The 23,967-nt window shown below is 39.0% G+C and overlaps 1 long non-coding RNA gene across 1 annotated transcript in view; it reads right to left on the reverse strand.

Annotated features, from left to right (window-relative positions):
• Positions 1–23,938, reverse strand: part of LOC110134753 (uncharacterized) — a 75,565-nt gene extending 51,627 nt beyond the window's left edge. The window contains exon 1 of the long non-coding RNA XR_011485077.1: positions 23,844–23,938. This is a non-coding gene — a long non-coding RNA (uncharacterized lncRNA). The remainder of the gene's footprint in view (positions 1–23,843) is intronic.
• Between the last annotated feature and the right edge of the window lie 29 nt (positions 23,939–23,967).

The following is a 23,967-nucleotide window of genomic DNA, read 5'->3' on the forward strand; positions in this document are numbered from 1 at the left end:
TTTGCTCTGACCTCACTCTGAAGAGCTTACAGTAATTTAGCTGAGATTCAACTTCTTCCTTTCAGTTCAATTTCTTGTCTTATTTCCACTCCACCCTCATCTTCCCTGAAATGATAAAGTTTATCAAGGGTGACTTTAACCTTTCTCAATATCCCCTTAAGTTGTGTAGTCATCATCAGGCCCTTATTGTCCCAGTTTGTTAGCAATTATTGTCTTTAGTGACATCACATTTCCTATCCCCTAATCGAATAGAAGCTCCCCCTAGAATTGTTGTGATAGCATCACAATATTTTATAAATATGTTACACAATTGGAAAGCCTAAATAGACTCCTAACTCTTCTTTGACAGCAAAATATCTATTTGCACTATTGACTTTTCCTTGACTTGCTTGTACCTTGAGAAATAATATTCTAAAGCCTATGGCTGGAATGCATTTATTTTATCAACTAAAAAACACAGTGTATGTCCTTTGACCTTAAAATAAAAAGTAATAATAGCAATGTGAAGAAAGCATATTGTCATTGTTAGTGGAAAAATTATATTGATGTAGATATTAAAAGGTAATGTACATTCTTTTCTACAAGATTTTCTTTAAAGATCAACCCTTCTGAAAACAATCTTAAAAGCACCCTTTGGATTTTCTTTGTTATTTTCTTTGTTACCTTTACAAGGTTCTTTCAGAAAATACCAATTTTATTTTAAAGTTTTAATCAATATTTCACACAGTGAAATCCTTTTCTTTGACACAATGAGTTATCAAAGCATTTTTTCTTCCCAAGGCAGCAGCTTTGAGCTGTGACTGACAATAGATCTTTTGGATACTGTTCGTGTCAAGATTAGATCAGACACTATGGGGATTCCTTTTCATGTTTGTAAGTCTTAAATCAGCATTAGCAGTACACAAATTCTTCCATTCTAAAGGTGAGTTTTCCTCGGTGGGATGACTATTTCCAATGGTATTTGATTTTCATCACTTCATAAACAACATATAGCTATATTGTTGGAAATTGTACCTGGATATATATTTATCTCTTTCAGTTTTTTTTTTGGAAAGTGGTTGTCTTGCAAACTATAGTAAATATTTCTCCTTAATATACTGTCTACAGTTTAAGTGGCATATGCAATTAATTATTTCTCAGATAACAAAATAAGCTAGTCCTTAATCAACACAAACCTCTTTCTTATAGTAAAAATAAAGATGATTACCAGCTGATTCTGCATGTATATAATTAGCAATTTGGGGTTGTGTTTATACCCCAAAATAATTAGCAGAGACAGAGAAACAGAGAGAATTGCTATTTTCTGGTTTGTTTTTCTCCAATAGAAGAGTTTTTTGGGTTTTTTTTTTTCCTATTAAGACACTGAGAAGGATTATGGTATAAGAGACTGGTTGTGTGCCATCTGACATCAGTTTTGTGAGTTTGAATTCTGTCTCTGACACTTGCTAGCCATGTGACTTTGGATAAGTCACTCAAGTTCTCCGAGTCTAATTTTCCTTACATGTAACAATGCCTGACTTATTAGCCGTGTAGAACAGTTTAATGACATAATCCACATAAGCACTTAGCCTTATTCTTGACACATAATGAGTGTTTCATACATATTAGCATCATTATCATTCATGGAGTAAGTCTGATGTTTACAGAGACAGAACATTTGCCTAAAAATGACTCACATATTTGAGATGGAAAAAAAATGTATTTTTCCCAATTTGAATCTGAGTCTTAATAAAATTATTAGCTTTTTTCCAAAACATAGCATCCAAGAGGTAAAATGATGCCATTTTCTATGACTAAAAAGCAATTGGAATGTTACTAATATGGCCTTCTGGCCATAGATTTTCTTAAGTAGTCAATATTCTTTTAATATTAGATAGCTTCAGATTTTTATTATTTCAAAGTTCTGTAACAAGCCAGCCAGAAGAACTCTTAAAGAAAAATGCCAAAGCTGGTAGATTCCAAGAAAAATCTACAGCTGGACTGTGAGGGAAATTTGCTTCTGATTCACCTAATCTACTTCTATTAAGGAAGTAGTGCTGCTATTATTAATGACCACCTGGATGCAGCTTTAGAAGAATTGGGTAAATAGAAAATGAAGTCATTTTCTAAAGTTTGGCCCACTGCCCTGCATTCTCTTAACTCTGACCACTGAGACGGCAGGCATATATGAGCAAGAAATGAAGTGTAATGCTGACACATAAAATGGGGTTAATGAACCAGGAAGATGCATAATACAAACAAAGCCATTTCAGCAAAGTGGAGTTTGCACCTTTTGTTCCATAAACAGTGAGCATACACTCCAGAAATTAACAAGCTTTTAAAGTTTTAATTAACTTAAATCTATTTCCCTGTTGAAGGCTAGAGGGAAATTAATTATCAATAGAACTTCTGGGAAAGGGAATTTTTCTGCATCCTGAAAATGGGAAACTTTAATGTTTCCCATTTTTAGAACTTTTAACCAGGGTCTAATACATTCTTTTATATAATTCTATAATTAAGCTGCACTATGCCATCATTTTCTGCACAATGATTCTGAAAATATTCGAGGAACTACTGATATCCTAACTTACATGAATGACAGAAATATATTTTTAAAGAGAAAAGCATATAAAATAATTATTTCGAGAATTAAATGCTCTTGGAGAAGCACCAAAAGGGAAGATCCCTATCTTCCTCTTGGCTAGAATTAGTCCCAGAATTTCTGGGAATTATTATATCAAAATCACATTTTTGTTTTCTAAAGGAAGATATTTCTTAAAGGATGTGCAAGTAGGTCAGAGAAGGACCATCTTTTCCCAGCAAAGGACCCCCAAACTATGGCTCCCTCCTGGCATGCGTAGTCACCCCAAGGTGAAAAACAGCCACCTAAACAGGTAGATTAATCCAGATTAGTTCCAATCAAATACAAATTTTCTGTTCAACTCTGAACATATTATCTAAAGGCATGCTTCTATAAGCCAGTGGTAATCAGAAATTTGATTAAAGGAAACAACCATTTTGCCCTCATCCTCATCTGTCTGGTCAGTGTGTTTCTGATTTACGCAGCTTAAGGTGAGTGGGGGGATATCCTTTCATGGGAATCACATGGAAGTTGATGCCACAGGGGCAGGTACCCACAAAGGTCAACAACTGTCCTTACTCTGAGATGCTAAAATGTAACTGCCATTCTCCATCTGAAAATCCTTTGTCTTCCCATGGTGCCTGTTTTCAGCCAAATGTTACTAAAGCTTGGAGCATAACTGCTTGTAATAGAGCTGTCCTGGAATAAACTGCACAGCTTTTTACATTCCTCATTGGCAACCGTGTCGCATTTTCTTACTCTAGGAATAACTATCCTTCGACCACAGTCCATCAACTCCAAAAAGTGAAAAAAAAAAAAAAAGAAATACTACCTATGGATTTAGCTTATGCTGTGAATCATATGGGTAAAAGTTTAGGAATCTCTGTCTTCAATTCAAAGGCTATTTTTAAAATATTTAGAATAAATTACTGAGAGAAAACTATACCTGTTTATAAATTGTTGAACATTCTTTTTGAAAGAGTATTATAACTTTATTTTTGAAAGAAAGAAAACCTTCAAAAATAAGATGGTAACTTATAAAGAGAAATTTTCTGGGGAGGGTTTTTAGGGGTGTTTAGTATGGGAATCATATAGAGAAGCAGATGAGCAAGAAGAAGACTGGCCAAGATGATGGAGTAGAAGGTCCCCAGACTCAGCTCCCCTCACAAGAGCACCAAAATTACAGCTAACTTCAGAAAGCCATAGAGGAAAAAGACTGGGGTCTACCAGAAAAGACCTTCTACAACTAGGGATGTAAGGAACCACAGCGAGAGACATAGAAGGGGTGAACTCATGATATACCCAAATCCCATACCCTCTCAGTGGGTGACCCATAACCTGGAGAATAATTACATTACAGATATTCTGAAAGTACTTAGCCCCACGACAGGCCAGCCTGACTGGGTGTTAGGCATAGGAAATGAAACGCCCTAGAGCTCTGGGCTTTGAAGGCCTGCAGCACTTGATTGCAGGGAAAAAGATCGGGGAAAATAGAGACTTCACTTTTGAAGTACATCCACAGAATCTCATGTGCTCTGGGACCAAGGGAACAAGCAGTAATTTGATAGGAGCCTGAGACAGACCTGCCTGCTGGTCGAGGAGGGCCTCCTGGCAAGGTAGGGGTATATGGTTGTGGCTCACCCTGGGGACATAGACACTGGTGTCCAACAGATCAAAAGCATTCATCTGCATGAATGTCAGTCCCCTGGGGACTGACATCTTGGCATCAACACTTGACCCTACCCAACATGCTTTAAACCTCAAAGCTGGTAGGCCTCCATTCAAACAACAAACTTTTCAGGGATATGCCCCAGACATCAGCAGGCAGTCTGCCTAAAGTTTCCTGGGTCCACAGCTGCCTCTAGACATGTGCTTAGTAACTGCCCTGCCTACCAGAGAGCCAAGATGCAGCTTCACCCATCAGTGGCCAGGCCCCTGCTCCACCCACCCGCCCCCAACCTTGAAGACTGCACAAGCCTCCAGACCAGTCTCACTACCAGGGGCAAACACCAGAGAAAGAAAACTAGAGTCCCAGAGCCTGCAGACCAAGTCTGCAACACTGGCCAGGCCCTACTCTGACCAGCTAGACCCTGGTCCTTGGGTGATGAGAGGGGGAAGTATTGCTGAGACATACAGGGTGTCTCCTACAGAAGAAGGTTATTGCTTCAAAGCTGAGAACCATAACTAACATGTCATGTGCATAAAAATATAAATATCAATTTAAATTAAATGAAGTGACAGAGAAATAAAACTCTAGAAGCATTAGTGACAAGGAGGTGGAGACTCTACAAGAAAGTGTTCAGAGTAATGACTGTAAAGATGATCAAAGAACTCAGGATGAGAATGGATGCACAGAAAAATAAAGTATAAGAAGTTTTTATCAACGAGTTAGAAAATAAAACAACTAAACAGAATTGAAGAATATAATAGCTGAAATGAGAAATACACAGAAATAGACAACTGTAGACTAAATGAGGCAGGAAAACAGATAACTGAGCTGGAAGACCAAGTAGTGGAAATCACTGCCACCAAACCAAAGAAAACAAGAATACAAAGAAATGAGGACAATTTAAGAGATATCTGGGACATCAAATGCACCAATGTTCACATGGTAAGGGTCCCAGAGGGAGAAGAGAGAGAGACCTGGGCTGAGAATACTTTTGAAGTGATAATAGCTGAAAATATCCTTAACCTGTGAAAGGAAGCAATCACCCAAGTCTAGGAGGCAGAGAGAGTTCCAAACAGGAAGAACCCAGAGAGGAACACACCAAGGCACATTGTAATTGAAATGACCAAAGTTAAAGATAAAGAGAGAATATTGAAAGCAACAAGGGAAAAGCAATAAATGACATACAGATGAACTCTCATAAGGTTATCAGCTGATTTTTCAGCAGAAACTCTGCAGACCAGAAGGGAGTGGCACAATATACCTCAAGTGATGCAAGAGAAAAAACTTCACCCAAGAATATTCTACCCAATAAGGCTCTTGTTCAGATGTGCAGAAATCGAAAGTTTCACAGACAAGTGAAAGCTTAAAGAATCCACCACCACAAAACCAACTTTACAACAAATGCTGAAAGAACTTCTCCAGACAGAAAAGGCCACAACTAGAAACAAGAAAATTATGAAACGGAAAACTCACTGGTAAAGGCAAATGTACAATAAAGGTAGTAAGTCATCCACACTTAAAGCTAGCAGGAAAGGTAAAAGACAAAAGTAGTAAAATCATCTGTATCCACAATAAGCAGTTAAGGGCTAACACTTCAGTAAAGTTTCTGGATACAAAATTAATATTCAGAAACCTGTGGCATTTCTATACACTAGTGAGAAAATGTCAGAAAGAGTAATTAATGAAACATTCCCATTTACCACTGAATGAAAAAGAATAAAATACCTAGAAATAAGCCTAACAAGGCAAAAGCCTATACTATAAAAATTTTAAGACCCTGACAAAAGAAATTGAAGACACCATAAACAGATGGAAAGATACACTGTTTTCTTGGGTTAGGAGAATCAATATTGTTAAAATGATCATACTGCCCAAATCAACCTACAGATTCAATACAGTCCCCATCAATTTGCCAGAGGCATTTTTCACAGAACTAGAATAGAGTTGATGGAATCACACTCCCTGAATTTTGACTATACTACAGAGTTATAGCAACCAAAACAGGATGGTACTAGCACAGAAACAGACACACAGGTCACTGAAACAGGAAAGAACACCCAGAAATAAACTCACACACTTATAGTCAGTTAATCTATGTAAAAGGGGGCAAGAATATACAGTGGGGGAAAAGACAGTCTCTTCAATAGTGTGCTGGGAAAAACTGGACTGCTACATATAAAAAAATGAAATTAGAACATTATCTAACACCATATAAAAAATAAACTCAAAATTAGTTAAAAATCTAAATGCATGACTGGATACTATAAAACTCCTGGAGGAAAACATAGGCAGAACACTCACATAAATCACAGCAATGTGTTTCTTTTGGATCTGTCTCCTAGAGCAGTGGAAACAAAAGCAAAAATAAACTAATGGTACCTAATTAAATTTAAAAGCCTTTTCAGAGCAAAGGAAACCATTTTTTTTTTTAGAAAGACCATCTACAAAATGAGAGAAATATTTGTTAATAATGCAACCTATAAGAGATTATTTTCCAAAAGACTCATACAGCTTAATGGCATACAAACGAACAATCCAATCAGAAAATGGACTGAAGACATAAACAGAAATTTATCCAAAGAAAACATACAAAGAGCCAAGAGGCACAAGATTAAAAACTCCATATCATCAACTATTAGAGAAATGCACATCAAAACTATAATGAGGTATCACTTTACACCAATTTAGAATGGCCATCGTTAAAAAGTCTGCAGATGATAAAAGCTGGAGAGGCCGTGGAGAAAAGGAACACTCCTACACTGTTAGCAGGAATGTAAACTGGTGTAAACACTATGGAAAGCAGTATGGAGGGTCCTTAAGAAACTAAAAACAGAGTTTTCATGTTATCCAGCAATCCCACTCATGGGTGTATGTCCAGAGAAAACTCTTAATTTGAAATGATACGTGCATCCCAATGTTAGTAACAACATTATTTACAAAAACCAGCTCATGGAAGCAACCTAAGGATGAGCAACCTAAGGCAGAAGGATGGATGAGGAAGATGAGGTACACACACACAATGGAAAGCTACTCAATGATAAAAGAGAATGAAATAATGCTATTTGCACCAACATGCATGGACCTTGAGATTATCATATTAGTTGAAGTATGTCAGAGAGAGAAAGACAAATCAAATGATATTGATTTTATGTGGAATCTAAAACCATGATACAAATGAACTTATTTAAAAAAACAGAAATAGACTTACAGACATAGATAACGAAAAAACCAAAGGGGAAAACAGGGGTGAGGCGGGGGAAAGATAAATCCAGAGTCAGGTATTAGCAGATGTACCCTACTACATAAAAAATAAACAACAAGGACTCACTGCATAGCAAAGAGAACTTATTCAATATCTTGAAACAACCTATAATGGGAAAGAATCTGAAAATGAATATATATATATATATATATATATATATATATATATATAGGCTTCCCTAGTAGTTCAGCTGGTAAAGAATCAACCTGTTATGCAGGAGACCCCGCTTCCATTCCTGGGTTGGGAAGATCCGCTGGAGAAGGGATAGGCTACCCACTCCAGTTATTCATGGGCTTCCCTGGAGGGTCAGCTGGTAAAGAATCTGCCTGCGATGCAGGAGACCTGGGTTCAATCGCTGGGTTGGGAAGATACCTTCCAGTATTCTGGCCTATACATATACAATATTTTGCCTGAAATTAACACAACATTGCAAATTAAGAATATTTTAAAAAAATGGTTATAAATAAAAACTAAAAAAAAAAAAAAACACACAAAAAAACATATAAACAACTGTGTGTATAGACACAATCATATTGCTGGTAGTATCATATATGATGGCTTCCCCGGTAGCTCAGCAGTAAAAATTTCATGTGCCAATGCAGAAGATGTAAGTTCGATCCATGTGTTGGGAAGATTCCATGGAGAAGGAGAGGGCAATCCAGTATTCTTGCCTGGAAAATCCCATGGACAGAGGAGCCTGGTGGGCTATAGTCCACAGGGTCGCAAAGAGTCAGACATGCCTTAGTGACTAAGCACTGCCACCACCACCTGGGAAACCTTAATCTTGGAGCAGTCCCAATTATGCATTCTCTTTCTCTATGGAGAGGCTGGGTATTTTTTGCTGTTGTCTGTTTTGCTTTTTTTTTTTTTTGGCTGTGCTGGGTCTCAGTTTTGGCACACAGGATCTTTAGTTGCAGCATGTGGATTCTAGTTCCTTGACCAAGGATCAAACCCCTGACCCCTGCACTGAGAGAGTGGAGTTAGAGCCACTGGACCACTGGGGAAGTGTCAAAAGAGACTGTGTGAAGATGCTGGAGGGATTACACTGTAAGGAAATGAGTGTCAATATAAAGGATTATTTCTTCTTTACCTGGACCCCAGTGAAACTGAGAAATGTTCCTCAGCTTTCTTTGACACTGGTTTCAGCAACTGTTTCACTTAGCTCAGTTCAGTTCAGTCCCTCAGTCATGTCCGACTCTTTGTGACCCCATGCACTGAAGCACTCGAGGCCTCCCTGTCCATCACCAACTCGCAGAGTTTACTCAAACTCATATCCATTGAGTCTGTGATGCCATCCAACCATCACATCCTCTGCCATCCCCTTCTACTCCTGCCTTCAATTGTTCTCAGCATCAGGGTCTTTTCAAATGAGTCTGCCCCTCGCATCAGGTGGGCAAAGTATTGGAGTTTCAGCTTCGACATCAGTCCTTGAAATTAACACCCAGGACTGATCTCCTTTAGGATGGACTGGTTGGATCTCCTTGCAGTCCAAGGGACTCTCAAGAGTCTTCTCCAACACCACAGTTCAAAAGTATCAATTCTTCTGCGCTCAGCTTTCTTCGCAGTCCAACTCTCAGATCCATACATGACTACTGAAAAAAACCATAGCCTTGACTAAACGGACCTTTGTTGACTAGACAGAACTTTGTTGGCAATAAATAAACAAATAAATAAAGTCAGACACTGTTTCCACTGCTTCCCCATCTATTTGCCATGAAGTGATGGGACCAGATGCCATGACCTTAGTTTTCTGAATGTTGAGTTTTAAGACAACTTTTTCACTCTCCTCTTTCACTTTCATCAAGAGGATCTTTAGCTCCTCTTCAGTTTCTGCCATAAGGGTGGTGTCATCTGCATATCTGAGGTTATTGATATTTCTCCCAGCAATCTTATTCCAGCTTGTGCTTCTTCCAGCCCAGCATTTCTCATGATGTACTCTGCATATAAGTTAAATAAGCAGGGTGACAATATACTCCTTTTCCTATTTGGAACCAGTCTGTTGTTCCATGTCCAGTTCTAACTGTAGGTTCCTGACATGCATACAGTTTTCTCAAGAAGCTGGTCAGGTGGTCTGGTACACCGATCTCTTTCAGAATTTTCCACAGTTTATTGTGATCCACACAGTCAAAGGCTTTGGTGTAGTCAATAAAGCAGAAATAGATGTTTTTTCTGGAATTCTCTTGCTTTTTTGATGATTCAGCAGATGTCAGTAATTTGATCTCTGGTTCCTCTGCCTTTTCTAAAAGCAGCTTGAACATTTGGAAGTTCACAGTTCACATATTGCTGAAGCCTGTCTTGGAGAATTTTGAGCATTACTTTCCTAGCGTGTGAGATGTGTGCAATTGAGCGGTAGTTTGAGCATCCTTTGGCATTGCCTTTCTTTGGGATTGGAATGAAAACTGATATTTTCCAGTCCCATGGACGCATCTGAGTTTTCCAAATTTGCTGGCATATTGAGTGCAGCACTTTGACAGCATCATCTTTTAGAATTTGAAATAGCTCAACTGGAATTCCACCACCTCCACTAGCTTTGTTTGTAGTGATGATTCCTAAGGCCCACTTGACTTCACATTCCAGGATGTCTGGCTCTAGGTGAGTGATAATACCATCGTGATCATCTGGGTCATGAAGATCTTTTTTGTACAGTTCTTCTGTGTATTCTTGCCACCTCTTCTTAATATCTTCTGCTTTTGTTAGATTTCTACCATTTCTGTCCTTTATTGAACCCATCTTTGCATGAAATGTTCCCTTGGTATCTCTAATTTTCTTGAAGAGATCTCTATTCTTTCCCATTCTATTATTTTCCTCTATTTCTTTGCACTGATCACTGAGGAAGGCTCTCTTATCTCTTCTTGCTATTCTTTGGAACTCTGCATTCATATGAGTATATCTTTCCTTTTCTCCTTTGCTTTTTGCTTCTCTTCTTTTCACAGCTATTTGATAGGCCTCCTCAGACAGCCATTTTGCTTTTTTGCATTTCTTTTTCTTGGGGATGATCTTGGTCCCTGTCTCTTGTACAACGTCATGAACCTCTGTCCATAGTTCATCAGGCACTCTGTCTATCAGATCTAGTCCCTTAAATCTATTTCCCACTTCCACTGTATAATCATAATGGGTTTGATTTAGTTCATAGATGAATGGTCTAGTGGTTTCCCCCACTATTTTCAATTTAAGTCTGAATTTGGCAATAAAGAGTTCATGATCTGAGCCACAGTAAGCTCCAGGTCTTGTTTTTGCTGACTGTATAGAGCTTCTCCATTTTTGGCTGCAAAGAATAGCATCAGTCTGATTTCGTTGTTGGACATCTGGTGATGTCCATGTGTAAAGTCTTCTCCTGTGTTGTTGGAAGAGGGTGTTTTCTATGACCAGTGCATTCTCTTGGGAAAACTCTATTAGGCTTTGCCCTGCTTCATTCTGTTCTGCAAGGCCAAATCTGCCTGTTACTCCAGGTGTTTCTTTTTTTTTTTCCCATTTATTTTTATTTGTTGGAGGCTAATTATAATATTGTAGTGGTTCTTGCCATACACTGACATGAATCAGCCATGGATTTAAATGTGTTCCCCACCCTGACCCCCCCTCCCGCCTCCTTCTCCATCCCATCCCTCTGGGTCTTCCCAGTGCACCAGCCCTGAGCACCCATCTCATGCATCCAACCTGGGCTGATGATCTCTCTCACCCTTGATAGTATACTCGTTTCAATGCTGTTCTCTCTGAACATCCCACCCTCGCCTTCTCCCACAGAGTCTATATAAGTCTATTCTATACATCTGTGTCTCTTTTTCTGTTTTGCATATAGGGTTATCATTACCATCTTTTTAAATTCCATATATATGCATTAGTATACTGTATTGGTCTTTATCTTTCTGGCTTACTTCACTCTGTATAATGGGCTCCAGGTTCATCCATCTCATGAGAACTGATTCAAATGAATTCTTTTTAATGGCTGAGTAATATTCCATTGTGTATATGTACCACAGCTTCCTTATCCATTCGTCTGCTGATGGGCATCTAGGTTGCTTCCATGTCCTGGCTATTATAAACAGTGCTGCGATGAACATTGTGGCACACGTGTCTCTTTCAGTTCTGGTTTCCTTGGTGTGTATGCCCAGGAGTGGTATTGCTGGGTCACATGGCAGTTCTATTTCCAGTTTTTTAAGGAATCTCCACACTGTTCCCCATAGTGACTGTACTAGTTTGCATTCCCACCAACAGTGTAAGAGGGTTCCCTTTGCTCCACACCCTCTCCAGCATTTATTGCTTGCAGACTTTTGGATAGCAGCCATTCTGACTGGCATGTAATGGTACCTCATTGAGGTTTTGATTTGAATTTCTCGCATCTTTTCATGTGTTTGTTAGCCATTTGTATGTCTTCTTTGGAGAAATGTCTTTTTAGATCTTTGGCCCATTTTTTGATTTGGCCATTTATTTTTCTGGAATTGAGCTACAGTAGTTGCTTGTATATTTTTGAAATTGATCGTTTATTGCTTCATTTGCTATTATTTTCTCCCATTCTGAAGGCTGTCTTTTCACCTTGCTTATAGTTTCCTTTGTTGTGCAAAAGCTTTTAAGTTTAATTAGGTCCCAATTTGTTTATTTTTGCTTTTATTTTCAATATTCTGGGAGGTGGGTCATAGACGATCCTGCTGTGATTTATGTTGGAGAGTGTTTTGCCTATGTTCTCCTCTAGGAGTTTTATAGTTTCTGGTCTTATATCTAGATCTTTAATCCATTTTGAGTTTATTTTTGTGTATGGTGTTAGAAAGTGTTCTAGTTTCATTCTTTTACAAGTGGTTGACCAGTTTTCCCAGCACCACTCGTTAAAGATGTTGTCTTTTTTCCATTGTATATCCTTGCCTCCTTTGTCGAAGATAAGGTCTCCATAGGTTCGTGGATTTATCTCTGGGCTTTCTATTCTGTTCCAATGATGTATATTTCTGTCTTTGTACCAGTACCATGCTGTCTTGATGACTGTGGCTTTGTAGTAGAGTCTGAAGTCAGGCAGGTTGATTCCTCCATTTCCATTCTTCTTTCTCAAGACTGCTTTGGCTATTCGAGGTTTTTTGTATTTCCATACAAATTGTGAAATTATTTGTTCTAGTTCTGTGAAAAATACCATTGGTAGCTTGATAGGGATTGCATTGAATCTATAGATTGCTTTGGGTAGTATAGTCATTTTCACAATATTGATTCTTCCAATCCATGAACACGGTGTATTTCTCCATCTATTTGTGTCCTCTTTGATTTCTTTCATCAGTGTTTTATAGGTTTCTATGTATAGGTCTTTTGTTTCTTTAGGTAGATATACTCCTAAGTATTATATGCTTTTTGTTGCAATGGTGAATGGCACTGTGTCCTTAATTTCTCTTTCTGTTTTCTCATTGTTAGTGCATAAGAATGCAAGGGATTTCTATGTGTCAATTTTATATCCTGCAACTTTACTATATTCATTGATTAGCTCTAGCATGCAAATGGAGACCAAAAGAAAGCAGGAGTTGCAATACTCATATCAGATAAAATAGACTTTAAAATAAAGGCTGTGAAAAGAGACAAAGAAGGACACTACATAATGATCAAAGTATCAATCCAAGAAGAAGATATAACAATTACAAATATATATGCACCCAACATAGTAGCACCGCAATATGTGAAGCAAATGCTAACAAGCATGAAAGGGGAAATTAACAATAATACAATAATAGTGGGAGACTTTAATACCCCACTCACAACTATGGATAGATCAACTAAACAGAAAATTAACAAGGAAACACAAACTTTAAATGACACAATGGACCAGCTAGACCTAATTGATATCTATAGGACATTTCACCCCAAAACAATCAATTTCACCTTTTTCTCAAATGCACAGGGAACCTTCTCCAGAATAGATCACATCCTAGGCCATAAATCTAGTCTTGGTAAATTCAAAAAAACTGAAATCATTCCAGTCATCTTTTCTGACCACAATGCAGTAAGTCCAGGTGTTTCTTGACTTTCTACTTTTGCATTCCAGTCCCCTATAATGAAAAGGACATCTTTTATGGGAGTGTTAGTTCTAAAAGGTCTTGTAGATCTTCATAGAACCATTCAACTTCAGCTTCTTCAGCATTACTGGTCAGGGCATAGACTTGGATTACCATGATATTGATTGGTTTGCCTTGGAAAGGAACAGAGATCATTCTGCTGTTTTTGAGAATGTATCCAAGTACTACACTTCGGACTCTTTTGTTGACCATGATGGCTACTCCATTTCTGCTAAGGGATTCCTGCCCACAGTAGTAGATATAATGGTCATCTGAGTGAAATTCACCAGTCCATTTTAGTTTGCTGATTTCTAGAATGTCAACTTTCACTCTTGACATCTCCTGTTTAACCACATCCAATTTGCCTTGATTCATAGACCTAACATCCCAGGTTCTTATGCAATATTGCTTTTTATAGCATTGGACCTTGCTTCTGTCACCAGCCACATCCACTAGTGGGTGTTGTTTTTGCCTTGGCTCAGTCCCTTCATCTTTCTGGAGTTAGTTCTCCACCAATTTCAGTAGCATATTGGGCACCTGCCGACCTGGGGAGTTCATCTTTCAGTGTCCTAGCTTTTTGCCTTTTCATACTGTTCATGGGGTTCTCAAGGCAAGAATAGTAAAGTGGTTTGCCATTCCCTTGTCCAGTGGACCACATTCTGTCAGACCTCTCCACCATGACCCATCCATCTTGGGTGGCCCCACAGGGCATGGCTTAGTTTCATTGAGTTAGACAAGGCTGTGGTCCATGTGATCAGATTGGCTAGTTTTCTGTGAATGTGGTTTCAACCTGTCTGCCCTCTGATGCCCTCAGTGCCTAGTGTCTTATTGGCATTTCTCTTACCTTGGACGTGGGTTATCTCTTCACCACTGCCCCAGCAAAGTGTAGCCGCTGCTCCTTACCATGGGCATGGGGTATCTCCTCCTGGCTGCTGCCCCTGACCTTGGATGTGGGGTAACTCCAGTGCCCATGCCACTGCTCGCAGCTCATGGCTCCAGCATCTGCGCTGTTTCACTACTCTTCTCCTTTTCATAAAATACAATTCTACTATATCTGAGCTCTATGTTATCTCCACTTTTTGATTCATATATATTTGAGGGCCAGTGTTTGTGAGTTTATATACATGTTGCATATGTTTGTGTACATCTATGTGGGTTTCCATGTGCTTAGTTCAGTTTGTATGTTTCTGAGTTTATTTCTGTGTGTGTTACTATGATATTATCTTAAACTTTTGAGAGAAACAGTAGCTATCAATGTATCACCATCAAGCTTATAATCCGAGCATATCATACTTTTTTTTTTTCACACCTTGTCACACTAGGAGGGTTCATCCTACTCTAAGATGAATCCCTCCACTTGAGCACAGAATCTCATTACTTTCTTTCCTCTCAGGAACTCTATCTTACCACAAAGCTCTTAAGGAATTCTGTTTCTTTAGATAATTTACAGGTACTGTGTAGGAAAAAAAAAAAAAAAGCTCTTTGATCAAATTCGTGTGGGGAAATTCTGGGATACATAAAATCCAATAGGTTTACCACAAAATTCATAATGGCTTTATTAAAATACCATTACATACAATGAATGTTTCAAAGGGGAGCAGATTATGCAGCATTATCCAGACTTAGAATGTGAATCAAGGAACATTATCACAAAACTATTACCACTCCACCTCTCCTCTTGAATGTCTCATTTCTACTGACATGGGGACATGCCCTAGTCTTTTTAATCCAAAATTACACGTGATGTGCCCACATTTCCTCTCGGCAACCTTCTATTTTTCCACTGACAAATTTCACAAAGGAGCCAGGACTCTATTACATGAACCTTCCTCAGTCTGCCTTTATCTCCACTGTTCAGGACCCAGTGGACACTGAAATTCCATGCTTACTGTCTCCTTGTTGATCAATATAAGGCACATTTTCAAAGCCATATTTACTTGACCTCCCAATAGCTTATGATGCTGTTGAACATGCCCAGTTTTTTGTTTTTTCAATTCCTTTCTCTTGAATTTCTTTAGTACTCCACTCCAAAATATTCTAAAGCAATTCTTCTTTCTGTTTTGATACTTGTGCAGGGTGTTCTTTGGGGTTATGCTGCAGGTAAGCTCTCATCCAGTTAGATGTTTTCTATTCAGATCATTTAGTATTTCCCAAGGTTTCACATAATGTCATATTTATTTCCCAACTTGTATATTTATCACAGCTGAGTTTTAGAGTGATTTATTAGTTATTTACTAATTACTCTCATTTGAATGACTCTAAGACAACTAATGTTTGGCAACTTCAAAATTTAAATCATTGTTTCTTGCTTCAAACCAGTTTTCTCTTGGTTTTCCTCAAGTCAGCCCCGCGGGTATTCTTGATTTCTCTCTTTCTTGCTTCTCTTTATCCTGCTCAATCAATTTCAAATTCCTATTGAATCTACCTCAAAGCCATTATGCTTCTCAATTTTTTACTACCAATCTCCTCATCCAAACTTTTGTTTTTATCAGCTGGGTTTCTGCACCCTAAACTTGGCTCATCCTTCCTTCATTTGGCGATGTCTGATTTAGCCTTAACCTCATTATCCTGAGTAGACTTCCCTGGTGACTCAGAGGGTAAAGCGTCTGCCTGCAATGCGGGAGACCCTGGTTCGATCCTGCATCAGGAAGATACCCTGGAGAAGGAAATGGCAAGCCACTCCAGTATTCTTGCCTGGAGAACCCCATGGACAGAGGGGCCTGGTAGGCTACAGTCCATGGGGTCTCAAAGAGTTGAACATGACTGAACACCTTCACTTTCACTTCACTTATTATCCTAATTAAAACTCTTTATGACTTCTCATTGTTAGTACAAAATAGTGGCCATAAGATTCTGGAAATCAATCATCTATCCTCATTATTAAAACATATACTGTCTACTGGATACCCAAAATTGCCTGAATAGAGAAAATTTCAGAGAGACTAGTTATTTTCATCATAAACAACAACAACAACAAAATTCTAATACATGCTTTCATTATTTTAAGTGCTTTAAAATTAAATAGGCATTGTTTAGCCAAGATGCAGTACTGAGGCAAAGATGGGGCCATGGTAATACACTTCTCTCATGGGAGTGGGAAGAATTTGAGTCCTGATTGTCATGCAGAATCATCTTACAGAGTAGAAGGCTGTTCTCTTTCCCTTGCACAATAAATAGAATTCATGGATATTACTATTTTTTCCTAGGGATTCACAGTAGATTAATGGAAAAAAAAAAATAGAACCTATGAAGTGTCTGGCCACCTAGTTGCTTGCAGCGGCAGTCATGGCCACAGTCTGAACCAAATAGGAAGAGATAAATTGAACTTAATTGGTTGAAAGCATGAAGTGAAGTGAAGTCGCTCAGTCATGTCCTACTCTGTGTGACCATGAGACTCTCTATGCTCCTCTGTCCATGGGATTTTCCAGGCAAGATACTGGAGTGGGTTGCCATCTCCTTCTCCAGGGGATCTTTCCAACCCTAGTATTGATCTCAGGTCTCCCGCATTGCGGGCAGACGCTTTACCATCTAAGCCTCCAGGGAAGCCCAGCAGTGCCTTTGGGACATACCAAAGAGTAGCCTCTCCAGAGTCCCTCAGTTGCACCCACTGCTGCACGCCGGTTTACAGGGGTTTCAGGGAAACAAGAAATGAGACATTGTAAAGGAATTAAAGTTTCGTTAGGCATGTCCCTCCAGCCATAGGAGCGAGGACCTCCTACCTTAACTGGAGGTCTTCTGGAATCCGAGGCTGAGCCGCATGATCTTTCTGCTTGAGTCTCCTGTGCTGGGTTTTCTTTGTGGTCCGCTTCTACCGCGGGAGCTTCACTGAGTTGGGCTCCTGCTTTCCTTTGCTTGTTCTGCGCGGAGGTTGTTTCAGCCAGGTTAAACCCGAGTCACGGCACCATAGATGTCAGGCGAGTGTATGCTCCTCGGTTATTTGTCTCGTCACAACAAATATTTGCAGTGACAGACATTAAAGCCATTGAAAACACAGCCAGCTACTTATTGGGCAGATGGCAACTTGAACCCTTGTTCATTCAGTTCAGTTCAGTGGCTCAGTCATGTCTGACTCTTTGCGATCCCATGGACTGCATCACACCAGGCCTCTCTGTCCATCACCAACTCCCAGAGCTTGCTGAAACTCGTGACCATGGAGTCGGTGATGCCATCCAACCATCTCATCCTCGGTCATCCCCTTCTCCTCCCACCTTCAATCTTTCCCAGCATCAGGGTCTTTTCAGTTCTTCCCATCAGGTGGCCAGAGTATTGGAATTTCAGCTTCAGCATCAGTCCTTCCAATGAATATTCAGGACTGATTTCCTTTAGGATAGACTGGTTGGATCTCCTTGCAGTCCAAGGGACTATCAAGAGTCTTCTCCAACACCACAGTTCAAAAGCATCAATTCTTTGGTGCTCAGCTTTCTTTATAGTCCAACTCTCACATCCATATATGACTACTGGAAAAACCTTAGCTTTGACTAGAGGGACCTATGTCAGCAAAGTAATGCCTCTGCTTTTTAATATGTTATCTAACTTGCTCAATATATATTAGCAATAACTTTATTGACTAAGATACTAAGTTTCAGCTGAGAAACTTTTTAAAACTGTGAATGGTTAAGTGGTAGTGAAATAGAAATCTACTCTATGTTATGATATTGATCAAAATTACAATTGTTTCTCTGTGAATGGGCTCATTAATTTTAAGTGAAGGTTTTAAATACCTGGATCAACTCTCAGTGAGGATAGGCAAGATTCATTTTCAACATCAGTGGTCTCCTTCACAGTAACTTGAAAATTATCCTTTTTTCTTTTTAATTCTCTCAGAAAGAGTTTCAGAAGTAGAAGAAACTACATGTTAAGCTCCAGCTTAGCCTTGCCTACAGTTATATTTCTCTGATAACTCTCCCAAAACGGGCATTCATACCTCCGACTGTACCATCACCCAACCTTATATTTCTCTTACTTTTATTTTTTTCTTTAATCAGAGGACTGAGTTTTTTTTTTTACCTATCTTACTTCTTCATTTGATTATGATTTTCCTGAGGAGATATATTCTTCACAAGAAGAAACAATATATTTTAAACATTTTATATCTCCAGAATCTAGTGTAAAAAATGGCCATAATAAGCACCTGTATGCTTCTGAATTTAACAATCATGAAGAGGTGTTGCATAACCCTTTCTATAATCTCTAATATTAATGCTCCTAATATGTTAATAACATTTTCTCGGACTATGAGCCATCTTCTTTTTGAGAGTTGAAATCTTTTAGAGTTTACAAAATTGGTTGAATGTGTGACTATTTTTTTTTTCAGAGTTGAAAGCAATAACTAGTATTCATTCAATTAAAATCTCAAATATATTTTTTTTAAGACTTTTTTACTTTATATTGGAGTATAGACAATTAACAAGGTTGTGATAGTTTCAAGCGGACAACAAAAGGACTCAGTCATATATACAAATGCATCCATTTCCCCCAAACTCCCTTCCCATCCAGGCTACCACATAACAATGAGTGGAGTTCCCTGTCAAATACAGTAGGTCTTTGCAAAACTCCATATAAATTTAAATAGCACCTGCACTGTGTCAGGTACTGTTCTAGACACAAAGGACTCAGTGGTGAACATGACTGAAAAAAAAAAAAAAAACTTTACTCTTATGTAACTTGGGTGGGTGAATAACAGATACAAAATTTAAAATATATAATGTAATATATAATGCTAAATTGTAGGAAGAGAAATAAAAGAAGTTAATATGGTAGAGAGAAAAGGTGCTGTTTTACATCAGGATAATCATGAAAATGGTTCCTTGACAGGGTAGAGAGGCTACTAATGAAGAAATAGGTGAGTATATAGGAAAGACAGATGTGTGAGCAGACTTCAAACAGACTAAGACAAGTGTCCTTGATACAGCTTTCACTTTTGTAGCTACTTGAGACAGTAATGGACAAGCAAGCTACAAATAAAGAACCCCCTTCCCTCCCCTCTATGTTGTCTCAGGCGGTAAAGAATCTGCCTGCAGTGCAGGAGACCTGGGTTCGATCCCTGGGTTGGGAAGTTCCCTAGGAGAAGGGAACGGCTACCCACTCCAGTATTCTGGCCTGGAGAATCCCATGGACTATGGGGTCTCAAAGAGTTGGACACAATTGAGGGACTTTCACTTCTTTTCACTCCCCACCCAAACACAGACAAATATTACCAATGTTACATTATTTTGTTTAATATAAAACTTAAAGAGTTTTTATAAGAATAGATTTATGAATAAGTGTGACTATTCAAATAGTGTTTCAATTGCCTCTGGTTTGCAGCATTTAGCTATAAAAAAATAATGCCCTTTCTGCAGACATTATTACATTTCAAGATTCCTTTCTCCTACCAACAAAAACCGTGTATGATTTGTTATGATCAGTTATAATTCATATTAAAAAATAGATTTCTGTCTTCTAAAATGGCAGCATATGTTTGAATATTTGATTCACCAAATGAGGTACATATTCATTCACAGGCAGTAACACTGTTACTTTTTAGTTATTGTATTCAAACAGCATGAGTGTCCTTGGACAAGACAACAGAGAAACTAGCAAACTGATACAGAAACTCTAATATGGAGGGAAAAATAACAGACATTGTTTGACATTTTTCTTTAATACAGATTATAATACGGCTTTAGAGAGCCTCATTAAAAGTATTTTTGCAGGCAGGTTAGGAAGGTGATTTTCCATAAATCATTGGAAAAATAAAAAATGAAGGCTATAACTACAGCTTCCATCCATGCATTGTATCACCTATATGCCTAGGGAAGGAAGAATTGATTAGGGCTCCTCTAAACGGGTCATTAGTTAAGCAGAAAGCATGTGACTAGGAAAGTCATTTACTATTTTTTCTAGTAGAACATTTCCTTAATGCATGGTACAACCTAGGCAATACAATGGGAGCAATTTTGACTTTCATTTTACAAACAAAAGGGGGAAAAAGCAAGGCTTCAAGAGTTGTCATATTTCAAAAACTTTAATCGCATAGTTATTCAGAAATAACAGAATTACCATAACTATTAAATAGAAAAAGAAATCCATTAGCTAACAAAGAGATGGGCTAAATCCAAATTGATTACTTCACAAACATGGTTTACCTTAAGTCCCCAAAGAACAAAGGCAATGTGGTTAGATGAACTGTACTTTCTCTCAGATCTGTTTTGTTAATTGCTTCTTTTTTAACAGATAAACAGGGTCAAAGTAAAAAAAAAAAAAAAAAAACTTGATGGATTTGTTTATTCTTCTCATAACTGTAAATTAATAATAAATGTTTAAAATGGAGTTGTATCAGCTGTATTATAGCTCAGTGCATGCCTCTTAAGGAAAAGTGTTTACTAGGTTACTAGGGCATTTTTTTTTTAAACTTTTAGATAAAATTAGTTTTGCCATAATTCTAGTCAATTCAGTGCAGGCCAGAAAAGTAAGCCATATTAAGAACTCTTTATAACGCACAGCACTAGATGAAATGAAGGAGTAGCTACTGAGACTTGGCAGCTGGCCTCTGAGGGATCACCAGCTAGTGTGGGAGAAAGAAGTTTAAAGCAATTAACCATAAAGTAAGACATAATGTGTTAAGTGCTGTAATACAGATGCTATGTGACAGGAGAGCAGAGCAAAGGATGAATTAGTTCTGAGTAGGCAAGGAAAAAGGTTACTGAAAGTGACTTGGGGCCTAACTCTTTTATAGAAATTCAGATTTTGATAAAGGAAAGAAGCAACCTTGATGACATACAGGAGGTCATGTGTACAGAGAGACTTGAACACAGAGCATTCTGAAGTTTAGAACCCTGGGAGGGACGGAGGAGGCAGCAGGAGATGAGGCTGGAATGCGAGGCTGAAGTTAGTCCATGGAGGGCTTCAGACGCAAGCTTAAGGAGTCTGGACTCTTATCCTCTAGGTAACAGGAATTCACAAAAGCCAGGTAGTGGCACCATCTAACCTGTGCTTGGGAAGGTAAGTTTGGTGGGGAAGAAAGTAATGGAATGCAGAGCCAAGAAACTCAAGTACAAGATCATGTCCCAAACTGACACTATGGCATGAGAAAGTGTAGAGGTGAACCACACTACAGCAAAGAAAATGCAAACAAAACACAATGCAAGGATAAGTTGTGGGAAAGCCACAGTGGGATCTGACCTGGTGGGATGTAGGCGATGAGGGAGAAACAAGGGTCAAAATGACTCTGGACACTGCAAGGATGACGACACATTTAAAAGAAATGTGTAGACAAAGACGATTTCGGAAAGTCGAGATTAAAAAATGTAGCTTTGCCAAAAGTTGTAATGCTCATGATTTAAGAGATCATAAAAATCATCTAATTGAGTAGTTCTCACCTCTGGTTGAAACCTAGAATCAGAGGAGGAGCAGTATTTTTAAAATCTTGATTTGTAATCCACTGCAAAGTGAAAAGCGAAAGCCACTCGGTCATGTCTGACTTTTTGCAAACCCATGGACTATACAGTCCATGGAATTCTCCAGGCCAGAATACTGGAGTGGTAGCCTTTCCCTTCTCCAGGGGAGCTTCCTAACCCAGGGATTGAGCTGGGGTTGACCTGCATTACAGGCAGATTCTTTACCAACTGAGCTATGAGAGAAGCCTAATTGACTGCAAGGGATTTGAATTTAAGTGATCTGACCAGGCACTCTTTTCTTTTATTATTTTATAAAGTTCCCTAGGTGATAGGAATACACAGCCAGGTTTACAACCTCTGAAATAATCTGTATCCTTTCATGTAAAGATTATTTTGATGAATGAGATTTCAATCCTTTTCAAAGGCTTCAATTTCTAGCCAGATGACGCACCCAATTTTTCTCCCCCTGTATCTGACTACCTTCCCTGTCTCTCTTCAACTACTCTTTTGTACATTAATCCAATGAGGCCAATCAGCAACGTGCTAGGTATTAAGGAACTGGGAATACAAAAATGACTGGAACATGACTGACACTGGTATTAAATGCCTGTTCAGTGATCACATTTCATGGCTTTAACCACACATCTTTATGCTTAACTCTTAAATTATATCCTTAGTATAGATCTCTCCTAATTCTCAGTACTACTGTAACAGGGAAGAACAAATCTGTTTCTTTTACTTTAACCTTTGCATTCTATTGCTTTGCTAGAAGTTAATTGCTAAAAGGATGTTACCTATAGCTGAAAGTAAACATAATGGCCCCTTTTCGAGAACACTGTCCCTGCACCCCCCCATGAGTGAATGGTGGAACCAAAATACATTTGGTCAGCTCACAGGAAACATCTGACCAAACCCACTTGTGAATAGCTGCAGGGAAGAAGAAATGCACACTCGCGGAGTCAAGCTGAACAATTTATGGCCTTTTTATTTTACCTCCTCACTCCCCCATCTTTGTTCTATAAAAGAAACCAGCATCCAGACCCGAGGTGGTTCTCTTGGACATGAGTCCAATATCTCTCAGGCTCCTAGTTTTCTGAATAAAGTCTTTATTCCTTTACCCAACCACTCCCTCTCCTGATTCATTGGCCTGTTGTGCAGCAAGCAGAATGAGCTTGGACTTGGTAACACTACATTTCCAATTTGCTTTTTAGATGTCTCATTCTGATGCCCTGCTTGCCACCACAAACTCAGTATTTCTAAATTAAAATTCACTTTCCCACCAACCTTACCACACTAATTTTACAAACATGAAATGATAATCTAACATACATCTTGTTCACACAAAATCATCCACTTCCTCTTTCAAATGGGGCTTTCCTGATGGCTCAGTTGTAAAGAACCCACCTGCCAATGCAGGAGGCAAGGGAGACACAGGAGAACCAAGTTCCATCCCTCGCGAAAATCCCCTGGAGAAGGAAATGGCAACCCACTCCAGTATTCTTGCTGGGAAATCCCATGGACAGAGGAGCCTGCTGGGCTACAGTCCATGAGGTCTCAAGAGAGTCAGACACGACTGAGCACCTAAACAACAGCTCTTTCAAATATGACTTGCAGAGGCATGTGTCTGTCACCTCTAATGTGGGAATCACATTGTTGGCTTGTTCCCAGTGGACCTGTAAGGCCTGGGCTTGTCCAGCTTCCAGACTGAATAAAAAGAGCCTGGAATCAGTGGTAGACATCAGTGGTTTAATGCAGGGGTCCCCTACCCCTGGGCCAAGGACCAGTACCAGTCTGTGGCCTGTTAGGAACCAGGCTACATGACACGAATATAGTGATGGGCGAAACTGAAACTGTCCCATGGCTCCCCTGGTCTGTGTAAGAACTGTCTTCCACAAAACTGGTCCCTGGTGCCAGAAATGGTGCAGACCGTTGGTTTAATGGGTGGGGAGCTTACATGTCTGAAGCAGGGTCCTGGAGTGACACCTCATGGTGTGCAGCCAAATGGCAGACAAAACATGGCAGCAGGCTTGCTCTGGGTGCAAGGGGCGGGTCCCAGTTGAAGGAGGAAATGATGTCAC

This window comes from Odocoileus virginianus, chromosome 3 (assembly GCF_023699985.2).
Source record: "Odocoileus virginianus isolate 20LAN1187 ecotype Illinois chromosome 3, Ovbor_1.2, whole genome shotgun sequence".
In the NCBI taxonomy this organism is placed as follows: Eukaryota; Metazoa; Chordata; class Mammalia; order Artiodactyla; family Cervidae; genus Odocoileus; species Odocoileus virginianus.